Source organism: Neophocaena asiaeorientalis, unplaced genomic scaffold (genome assembly GCF_003031525.2).
Source record: "Neophocaena asiaeorientalis asiaeorientalis breed wild unplaced genomic scaffold, Neophocaena_asiaeorientalis_V1.1 scaffold79, whole genome shotgun sequence".
In the NCBI taxonomy this organism is placed as follows: Eukaryota; Metazoa; Chordata; class Mammalia; order Artiodactyla; family Phocoenidae; genus Neophocaena; species Neophocaena asiaeorientalis.
The window spans coordinates 3,042,906-3,053,636 of record NW_020175402.1 but is presented as its reverse complement, the minus strand read 5'-3'; the positions used below and the strand labels follow the sequence as shown (position 1 = coordinate 3,053,636).

The window sequence follows — 10,731 nt, the reverse complement described above, 5'->3', positions numbered from 1 at the left end:
CCTCCAACACTAGCAGGTGATAAGAATGGAGGTGAGCCTGATGATGCTGAACTGGTAAGGCTCAGTAAGAGGCTGGTGGAGAAGGAGGCGCTCAAGGCTGTCCAGCAGTATCTGGAAGAAACACAGAACAAAAGCAAGCCAGGGGATGGGAGCTCTGTGAAAACTGAAGAGGCTGATAAGAATGGCACTGACAGTGGCAATAACAAGAAATGAGACCTGAAGGCAGGCAGGCCCCCGCCGTGAGAAGCATCCGCGAGAAGCATCCCTGCTCCCTCTGCCCAGTCAATGGACTAATCTGCATTGTGCTGTTTGTGTGTCTCTTGTCCAATCTGTGGAGATTGCCTAATGCTTTCATGATTGATGTGTTTGCATTCCTGCAACACAACAGAAGAGAAATGGAGTGCTGGGACTATCAGAGGAAATTAATTTATGAAGGAAGAATGGCACTGCTTTCAGTTGCCCACAGCCGAGGCTGTGGGAGAGAGGAGTTTGTGTTATGCCTCGTGGACTCAAATTAAAGGCCATGGAAGGGGCCTTGCTGTAAATGGAATACTGCCATTTATATTGCTTAGCAGGGCATTTGACTACTTTATCTGAGGCCAAAACATACACAGAGCTAACGAGTGCTACGATTAAAATGATCACTGTTGAAATGATTATCCATATAGTTAGTCCATAATGTTTCATGTTTGTCCTATGTGGGCTGTTCTTGTTTCATGTAAATGATATATTTTTGGTGAAATGCAACCTTTTCTATAAATGTGGGCAGCATTTAAAAGTTTCTTTTTAACCCTCTTTTGATAAGTCGGTGTGCCATATTGAATGTTTTTCATTGGCATTTGCACATAAAATGTATCATATAATTTTTTTCCCATAGGCCAGAAACCTGTTGGAATCCAGGACTTAATTAATGAAGCTTTGTGCGAGAGAGGATGGCTCTGCAGTCCAAAGTGAAACAGATAAAGGAACTTTTATTAAAGCCTGAGACTCAGGCCAAAATTAGGAGGGAGCTTTTTGAAGGAAGATTCATTAACAACAGTAATGAAGGAAATGATGTTGATTTCAGCGCAATTTTGGCTTAAGCTCTACATTGCTATTGTGGTACCAGAGTTTATGAAGTCTTTTCAGCTCATTAAATAGCTCTTTGGTAAATATTGAAGAAGTGTTCTGATAGAGTCTGCACAACAGCAAGCCAACACTGGTAAGGAATTAACAATTTCTTACCAAAGAAAACTTATTCTGCACTGTTATTTTAAAGCTGAATTTGTGTTTTAGAATGTTTATCTCTATAATATCGAGATTCATTTTATAGAAAGGACTGCTTAATTAGCCATAAAATAAATAAAATATACAGACCGTGGAAAATCATTTACAGACCCAAAAAAAAAAATACAGTATTTTAAGGGTAACTTGTCTCCTGTTGACATGATTTTTGTTTTTGTTAAATCAAAAGAAGCATTGTTCACATGTATCTATGCCTAGTGTTACTTTTAGTGAGACTTTGAATGTTTATTGATCACCAGTACTTGAATGAACATTTTTAAATGTCATTATTGCAATCACTGGTTAAGAATGTTTTATAATGTCCATATGTGTTATTTTTCAATGATCAAAATGTAATTTGCTTTTTCATTTCTTAATGAATGTTTGGGATTTTTATTTTCTACTTTTCAGAAGATAAGCCCCAGATCTTACTGTATCCCTCACAATCTGAATTTGTTTGCACTGGTTCATTTCTAAAGAAAATTCTTGAAAAATTTCCCCCCCATATGATAATCACTGGTAACAGCTTTTCTATAGTCAGTGTAAAATTGCTGCTACTAAGAGATCATGATGGAGGGCGAAATTATTAGAGATCAAATATGTAATCATTTCAAAGATAAAATCCAGTTTACTCATGGATTTTAGCTATTTTTTCACCCGGTAAATTTTGCTACATTTATTTATAAATGAGTTTATGCATTTTCATGCCTCCTAATAAATGTATTGTTTTCCTGTAAAAAAAAAAAAAGAGAGGAAGGAAGGAAGAACAATAGGAATGGTAAATAAGTAGATGAATATTTAAAAATACAACTTTTTGTTCTTTTCTTAAATTTCTTAAATGTCAATTGACTTTAAGGCAAAACTAATAACAGTGTAAGTTGGGATTTTTTTTTAACACATGTAGACATAAAATATGTGGCGTAGACATAAAATATGTGGCAACGACACAAAGGACAGTAGGGGGTGTAAGCGGAATTATACCATTGTAAAGATGTCAGTTTTCTCCAAACAGATTTATTTTTATTGTCCATTATCCAATAAAAATCCACACAGAAGTTTTGAGGAACTTGCAAGCTGATTCTATTATTTTTATGAAGACAAATGTCCAAAAATAGCCACTGCTAAAGAGCAGTTTAAGGTGGGAGGCCTTGACCTCCTGTATTAGTTAAGAAAATGCAGTATCTTAAGTGAAGTAAGTCAGGAAGAGAAAGACAAATACCATATGATATCACTTATATGTGGAAACTAAAATATGACACAAATGAACGAATCTATGAAACAGAAACAGACTCACAGACATAGAGAACAGACTTGTGGTTGCCAAGGGGGAAGGGGCATGGGAGAGGGATGGATTGGGAGTTTGGGATTAGCAAATGCAAACTATTATATACAGGATGGATAAACAACGAGGACCTACTGTATAGCACAGGGAACTATATTCAATATACTGTAATAATCCATAATGGAAAAGAATGTAAAAAAGAATGTATATATATGTATAACTGAATCACTTTTCTGTACAGCAGAAATTAACACATTGTAAATCAACTATGCTTCAATAAAAGAAATTTAGAAAAAACAACAAAAAAACCAACAACAAAAAAGCAAACATACTGACAAACTCACCAAAGAAAACAATAGCATAGAAAAAGCCCCACATGTATATGAAAATTTGACATAAGACAGAGGCAGCTTTGTAGATATTAGAGAAAGGATGAGTGACACCGAGGCAACTGGTTATGCATATAGAAAAAATGAAATCGGATTCATACTTCACCCTACACATAAAAGTTCATTCCTAATGATTAAAAACTTTCATGTGAAAGGCAAAACTTAAAAAAAAAAAAAGCTTCGAGAGCATATCTTTAAGGCCTAGGGATAAGAAAGATTTCCTTAAACAAGATACAAAAAACCTGCTAACTATAAGATAAAAATATGAATAAATTTGACTACATTAAGTAAAAAAAGTTTGTTCATCAAAAGATACCACAAAGATGGGACTTCCCTGGCAGTCCAGTGGTTAAGACTCCACACTCCCAATACAGGGGGCATGGGTCTGATCCTTGGTCAGGGAACTAAGATCCCACATGCCACATGGTGTGGCCTAAAAAAAAAAAAAAAAAAGATATCACGAAGGGAGTCGAAAAACAAGTTGTAAACTGGCAAAATGGGAGAAGATATTTGCAACAAAATTATTGAAACCGAGACAAGATTAACATCTAGAATACTGTTACAAACTACCATAAACGAATAAGAAAAAGACACACAACCCAATGCAAAGACGGGCAAAGACTTGAGCCAACATTTCACAGAACTTATCAACATATGACAAGATGCTCAACCTCTCTAGAAATCTAGGAAATGCAAATTAAGATCACAAGGTACCAGTTTACATCTGCTAGACTACTCAAAATTATGAAGTCTAGTGATACAAAGTGTTGAAGATGTGGATTAAACAGAACTCTCATGTACTGCTGGTGGAAGAGGAAATTTTACAAACACTTTAGAAAATAAGTTGGCATTATTGAATAAAATTAAAGGTGTGCAAACCTTATGACCCAGCATTTCTACTCCAAACAATTGTATGCATGTACCAAGAGATATGTATAAAATATTCATAGCAATATCCTTTCTACTGGCAAAAACTTGGAGGTAAACCTAAATGTCCGTCATCAGGGTAATGGGTAGATTGTAACATGTTTCCAAAGTGGAATATTATGCAGAAAGAAACAGAATTAGGTACAGCTACATGCAACAAAATAGATGAAACAGAAATATAAAGTTGAGTGAAAAAAAAAAGAAGTTGCAGAAGACTATGCACAGCTCATTTATGAAAAGCGGAAAAAACTAGCAAAGCTAAGCACGCATTTATGACAAATTTGTTTTTAAAATGAGGAACATTCAGGAAAATGGTTCCCTGGTGCGGGGTGGGTGAGAATAGAGACTATGATAGGGAAAGAACACAGAGGTAGATTATTAAACAGCACTGGTAATGCTCCAACTCGAGTTGAGTTAGAGTGGTTCAGAGCCATTTTTTTAAATGTTACATATTTTATTTGGTATTTTACAAATACAACACAATGTGGGGGAGAAAAACTCCCGGCAATATGGTTAGATCGTTGAACTCGATAGCTGGCATGCAAAAGACAATGGACTCGTATTTTCAAAGTGCTGAAGGCAAAGAACTTTGACACTAGAATTTTATCTCTGGTTTTACTGTCGTTTATTTATTTATTACATGGGCTTAGTTGTTCCGCGGCATGTGAGATCTTCCCAGACCAGGGCTCGAATCCATGTCCCCCGCATTGGCAGGTGGATTCTTAACCACTGTGCCACCAGGGAAGTCCTATACTGTCATTTAAATACTTGAGGAAAATAAATATTTATTCAAGGTCTCAGAAATGTTGCCATGTAAAGACCTTCTTTGAAATCCCTCCTAAAGTAAGCGTAAAGCAAGAAGAGAACTGAATCCAGGAGAAAGCAATGAGATATGGGGAATAAAGGAGAATAAATGAATTAATAAACTTTATTAGTGTCTAAATAGTGATTTCTCCCCCTTCCCTCCCTCTCCCTCCTCAAGAAAAACAAAAAAACAAACAACAACAACAAAAGAACCCAAAGGTTGCAAACGTCAGAACTAAACTCTATGTGCTCTTACCTGGTAATCAGAGAAATGCAAATGAAAAGAACAATTCGATAATATTTTATATCTGTAATAATGCCAAACATTAGAAACGCAAGGTACTTCAAAGGGCCAGGAAGGATATGGAGGAAACAGGATTTTCCACAAATTGTTGATGGAGGTAGGCATAAATTATGTGTGCTTTCTCCCTGGCAGGCCTTTTGGCTGTACTTAGTTGAATTAAGCATATCTATGTTTGTCCTGTGACTCACCAACTCTACTCCTGAGTATACATACCATCCCACTCCCTCCACTCCCCACCCCCAAAATATCAAAAAGGTCTTTCACACAGATTCATAAGATGTAAGTTGCAGAAAGTTTATTTCATGCTGTGTATATAGCTGGAGCTGCAGGCAAACCGTGTGTCCACCGTTAAGGAGACGGATGAGAAAATGTGGCATTTGATGGCACACTATGCAGTGGTCAGAAATAACGAACTGGATTTACATTCAGCAGTACGGTTCGATCTTAAATATGCTTAGTGAGAAAGTAAGAAGCAGAATATCTACTTGATATTTATGTAAATTTATGTACATTCAAAACATTTATTCTTAAATGAACACTGTATATTTTTCAAGACACTTTCATTCATCCCATCATGTATTCAATAGTATTTTTTTTAATACTGGTTGTCTGCCAGGCACCACTCTTGACGTTGGGAATATAGCAGCACACTAAGCAAAATTGTGTTTTTTATAGAACTTATATTCTGCTAGAAGAAGAGAGATGACAAGGACAAATAAATGAGGAACACAGGATGGAGATCGCGGCTGGAGGAGATGTGCTATTTTATACAGGGCGGCTGTGGAAGTTCTCTCTGATAAGGAGACCTGGGGGCAGAAGCCTGTTTTAAGAGGAACAAGACTGGTTATGTGAGGGAAGAGAACTCCGGGCAAAGAGAACAGTATGTGCAAAGGTCCTGAGGTGGGAGAATGTTTGGCATGTTTTAGGACATTAAGGAGGTCAGTGCATGGCCCGAGTCGAGTGAGAGAGGGAGTTACAGGAAGTGAGAGATGTGGTGGGCGAGGTCACACAGGGCTTCGCAGGCTGTGGTAAGTGCTGAGGGTTTTGCTTGGAACAAAATGAGAATCCATTAGATGCTTTTTAGCAGAGGAGTGAAAACATCTGGCTTATTTTTACAGGATCACCATGGTTATTGTGCAGAGGCAAGACTAGAGGCTGGGAGAGCAGTGAGGAGGGATTACAGTGATCCAGGACACGGTGCTGCTAATTTAGAATAGGGTGGTAGGAGAGATGTGAAAGGCAAATCTTTAGAGAAGAAAGAAAAGCTGCCAGGGAGTATCTTCAAGAACTAGGGATGGGAAATATTTCAAACAAGGTATTTTCAGAAGTGTTAACCATAAAAGAAACAAATTACATTTGTTCCTCAAAAGATACCACCAGGGCTTCCCTGGTGGCCCAGTGGTTGAGAGTCCGCCTGCCAATGTAGGGGACGCGGGTTCGTGCCCCGGTCGGGGAAGATCCCACATGCCGCGGAGCGGCTGGGCCCGTGAGCCATGGCCACTGAGCCTGCGCGTCCGGAGCCTGTGCTCCGCGACGGGAGAGGCCGCAACAGTGAGAGGCCCGCGTACTGCAAAAAAAATGATACCACCAAGAGTAGAAAGACAAGTTGCAAACTGGGAGAACAGAGAGAGTTTTAAAAAGAGTGGACAATTTATTAATAAATGGGTGTGAGGGAACAGGAGGAACCTGAGATGTTGCTGAGGGTTCACGGGGAGGGAAAGACTGGGGAAGAGTAAGTTTAGGTGGAAAAAACAGGAGTTTGGTTTAGTCTATGTTTGGGATGCCCATTAGACATCCAAGTGGAGGTATTGAGGAGTCTGTCGGCCATTTATCTAGAATAGAATTCAGGGGAAAGGTCTGAGGATACACTTTTGGGAGTTACAGTAGATAGAAGGTATTTAAATCATGGGGCTAGATGAAGTCATGTAGAGACCATAACAGCAAGAGAGCCTGAGTCCAAGCCCCGAGACACTCCATTATTTAGCAGGAGGGAAGGTGGTGCGGAGCCAGCAAAGAGGCCGAAAAGGAATGGCTGCTGAGGTTGGAAGAGAATCAAGAGAGCATGGGGTTCTGGAGGCCAAGCGGGGAACCATTTCCAGAAGGAAGGAGCAATAGGCTGTGCCCGATTCTGCTGATAAGCTGATAAAACGAGCGAGGAGGACTGAATAGTTTTGGCAAAGATAATTTAATCCAGTGATGGGGTTGAAAGCGTCACTACTAGAGACAGCTTTAGAGAGACCGGGAAAAGAAGTGGGTAAAGCAAGCAGAGACAGCACTTTTTTTTTTTTTTTTGGTGGGGCTGAAGATACAAGGACTTTATTTCATCCCCCCTACTCTCCATTCAAACAGTAATATAGGGCTTCCCTGGTGGCGCAGTGGTTGGGAGTCCCCCTGCCGATGCAGGGGCCACAGGCTCGTGCCCCGGTCCGGGAAGATCCCACATGCCGCGGAGCGGCTGGGCCCGTGAGCCATGGCCGCTGAGCCTGCGCGTCCAGAGCCTGTGCTCCGCAATGGGAGAGGCCACGATAGTGAGAGGCCCGTGTACCGCAAAAAAAACAAAAAACAAAAAACCCAAAAAACCCCAGTAATATAAAAAGAATAGAGACACACACACACAAATCAGGCCATGAGATTAGCAGCTAATCCCCTTCTCCCTGTCACTCCTGGATCCGGTTACGTGATTGAAGTTTAACTGATGTTTATCCTCACCTCCCCCTGCTTCCCCCTCTGTCCAGGGCTCTGGTCTTCGCTGGAGCTTCCACCACCAGGTGGGAGAAGGGAGGCAGACCTTGGAGAAGCCTGTGTGTGGCAGCTTGGTCCTCTGAGAACAGGTGGGGTGGGGACACGGGGTGGGCTGCCATCCCCTCTCTCTCTTCCAGCCTTCTTCGTGGCCCCAGGTAGCCCTCCAACCCAACAACGTGGCCAGCCCATGCCTGATGGCACCGTCCCTCTGGCCTCTCAATTTCGCCTCTACAGCCCCCGTGAGACTGCCAAACCCTGACGGTCCTCGTGCCAAAGACTCCACTTCCCTCAGATACAGCTCTTTCCCTTAGCAGAGCTCTCTGGCCAGGGCGTCCAACCTCCACAGACCCCTGACCTGGAAGAGTTAGAGGCTAGAAGTTTGGGGCAGGGGTGGGGGCAGTTTATCCCACCTGTCACTCGAGCGGACCATCATCAGCATTATGACAACCTGCCCCAGCATCTCCAGGAAGGGACTGCAGTGGTGACACCTCCCTCAACAGCTCAGGCCACGCGGACATGGGATGTAGCTGCTCTGTAGATAAAGCAGTGAGCGGCAGAGCCCAGCCAGGACCCGCCCCGCCTGCACTTTACTGCCCACGCCCCTCTTTGAGCTAGGAGCGTAAGGCTGCACACACCAGCGCCCCTATTGCCAGACTGGGCCAACAAGGCATAGTCCCCGACTTCCTGGGGCACTTCCTGCAGTGGGACAGTCACTGTGGTCAGGATCTCCAGCCCCCGACCCCCCGAAATGAAGCACCATGGCCAGACCACCCGTGAGGTTGGTGCCAGTCGGCAGCCAGATTCAGCTACCCCAATACATGCAGGTGTGAACCTGATTTTTCCCCTTCAGTATTCTGAGGTCTCCTGGGCCCATCTTTGCACCCCGTGCTACCTCCTCTCCTCCTCTGAGACCCCTCCCCCCAACTTCCTTTTCTTCTTCCTATGAGCCCTGCTTCTCCTTCAGAGGATGCTCCTGTCTTCCGCATCAGTGACTTCCATGTGTGACCCAGAGCATGTGCTTATCCTCCCGCCTTGTCTCACAAAGAGAGGCGATAGCTCCACCGAGGACCCACCATCTCGCACACAGGATAGGGCCCTCCCATTGTGCTCCAGACAGTGGTAAGAATGAGCTTCCAGGGCAGGGGGCAGGAGGTTGAGGAAGACATCTCCCAGGAGCCCACCCCAAGCAAAACTGAGTCAAATCTGGAGTGGAAAGCAGTGTCAGGGGACCTGGACTCCTCGGGCATAAGGAAGTGGAAGAAAAATGGAGCTGCAGAGATCAGCACTGTGGCCCCAGTGCACAGGCTGTGCTCATGGTCATGTCCATGTCCTCTGTGGGAGAGGCTGTCATAGCAGTGGCCATGGCTATGGCCATGGGGCAAATCCTCCATGCTCGTGACCGGGGGTGTGCCCACACCAGATGCTCTTGTGAGTGTGGCCATGGGCACAGGCATGACTGTCCTTGGTAGAAATCCACACCTGGGTGCCTGCGGCTGTGACCACAGAAGTTCTCATGCAGGCCTCCATGACCCTCATGTCTGGTCACCAGAAGCCCCAAGGCCACCCAGGTCAGCAGTCCCACAGCCACCCAGTGCGGGTCCCTGGGCCTCAGGCCACCGAGCTTACCAGAGGGACAGAGACAGTGACTCCACTTGACCTTCAGCTCTATACCTGTGTGGGGTCAGCTTTATTCCACTCATGCCCTCTGTCCACTTCTATGGTCGCTCCTCCATTCTGTTCTGTCCCCACCCTCATTGTTCCCAAGACTCTTCCTAAGAGTATTCCGAAGACAGCACTTTTGAAGAATTTTGCTATCAGGGAAAGCAGAGAGGCGGCCCAGTGCCTGAAGGGGCCCGAGTGGTCAATGGAAAGTTTTTGCTTGTTATTTTTAATGAGATAAATTAAATAAATGAAAGGGAGTGTCTATGGTGGAGATAAAAAGTAGGAGTGGCGATTCAGGGTGAAGTGGAAAACGTAAAATAAGAAGGGGCTCATTTGGTCAGAGATGACGGCGCCATGAACTTGGAGAGAATGGTGGAGGGGCCAGGCAGGGAGGAGAAGCAAACACACAGAACAAAACAAAACAAACACCACCCTCTTCTCCCCTCCTTTATAATGCAGAGCAAACTGCCCAATTCACAGATTCTTCCAGTCAAGGTTGTGAATACTGAGACATAAAAGTTTTGTATCTTTTTTACTCCATATGCCTCCGAAGACAAACTGGAAAGCTAGAAAGAATGCCTAAATTGGTTGTTGTATTTCTCTGAGATCAATTAAGGCACTGCAGCACCTTTAAGAACATCTGGGGGCTCAGGTAACATTCATTCAAGCGATTGAGTTGAGGCAGGAAGGGACCCTCTCTGCTGCTATCTGGGCTGTGATCAGGTAGAGGGTTTCATGTCACTAGAGACCTGAAGGTCATTCTTGTTTTTACCTGCTTCTCCCAAACGTGGGCAGACCGTCAAGAGTCCAGGACAGTAGTATCTGCTGAACCACAGTAGTTTGCCTCTTTGCCAGGAAATTTTCTGTATGGGGAATGGGTGTCCTGGGACAAAGGGCTACAGAGCTGATACAATGGCCCCCTGTGTGTTCCCATCCAGTGGGCCGGAGAGGATTCCTGGAGACATTTTTGTTGGGTTACTGCACACCCACAAATAGCTACTTTAAAAAAGGAAAAGAACAAAACTTCACAATTAGAGGGCTATTTACAAAAGGCATTTAAAAATTAACAGACACACAGATGCTCCTGTTACTTTTTGCAATAGACTTGAAACTGTTCTCCCAGCCTCCAGTCTCTCCCACACCAATCCATTCTGCACATTATAGCAAGATTCATCTCCTTAAAGCACAGATCTGATCTGGTCACTTCCACAATCCAGCACCTTCTGTGGCTCCCCATTGCCCTTTATTTATTTATTTATATGGCCGTGTTGGGTCTTTGTTGCTGTACGTGGGCTTTCTCTAGTTGTGGCGAGTGGGGGCTACTCTTCGTTGCGATGCACAGGCTTCTCACTGCGGTG

At 43.4% G+C, this 10,731-nt stretch overlaps 1 pseudogene; it reads right to left on the bottom strand.

Annotated features, from left to right (window-relative positions):
* Positions 1 to 8,075: 8,075 nt before the first annotated feature.
* On the bottom strand, positions 8,076 to 9,466 carry LOC112414384 (zinc transporter SLC39A7 pseudogene; annotated as a pseudogene).
* Positions 9,467 to 10,731: the final 1,265 nt, after the last annotated feature.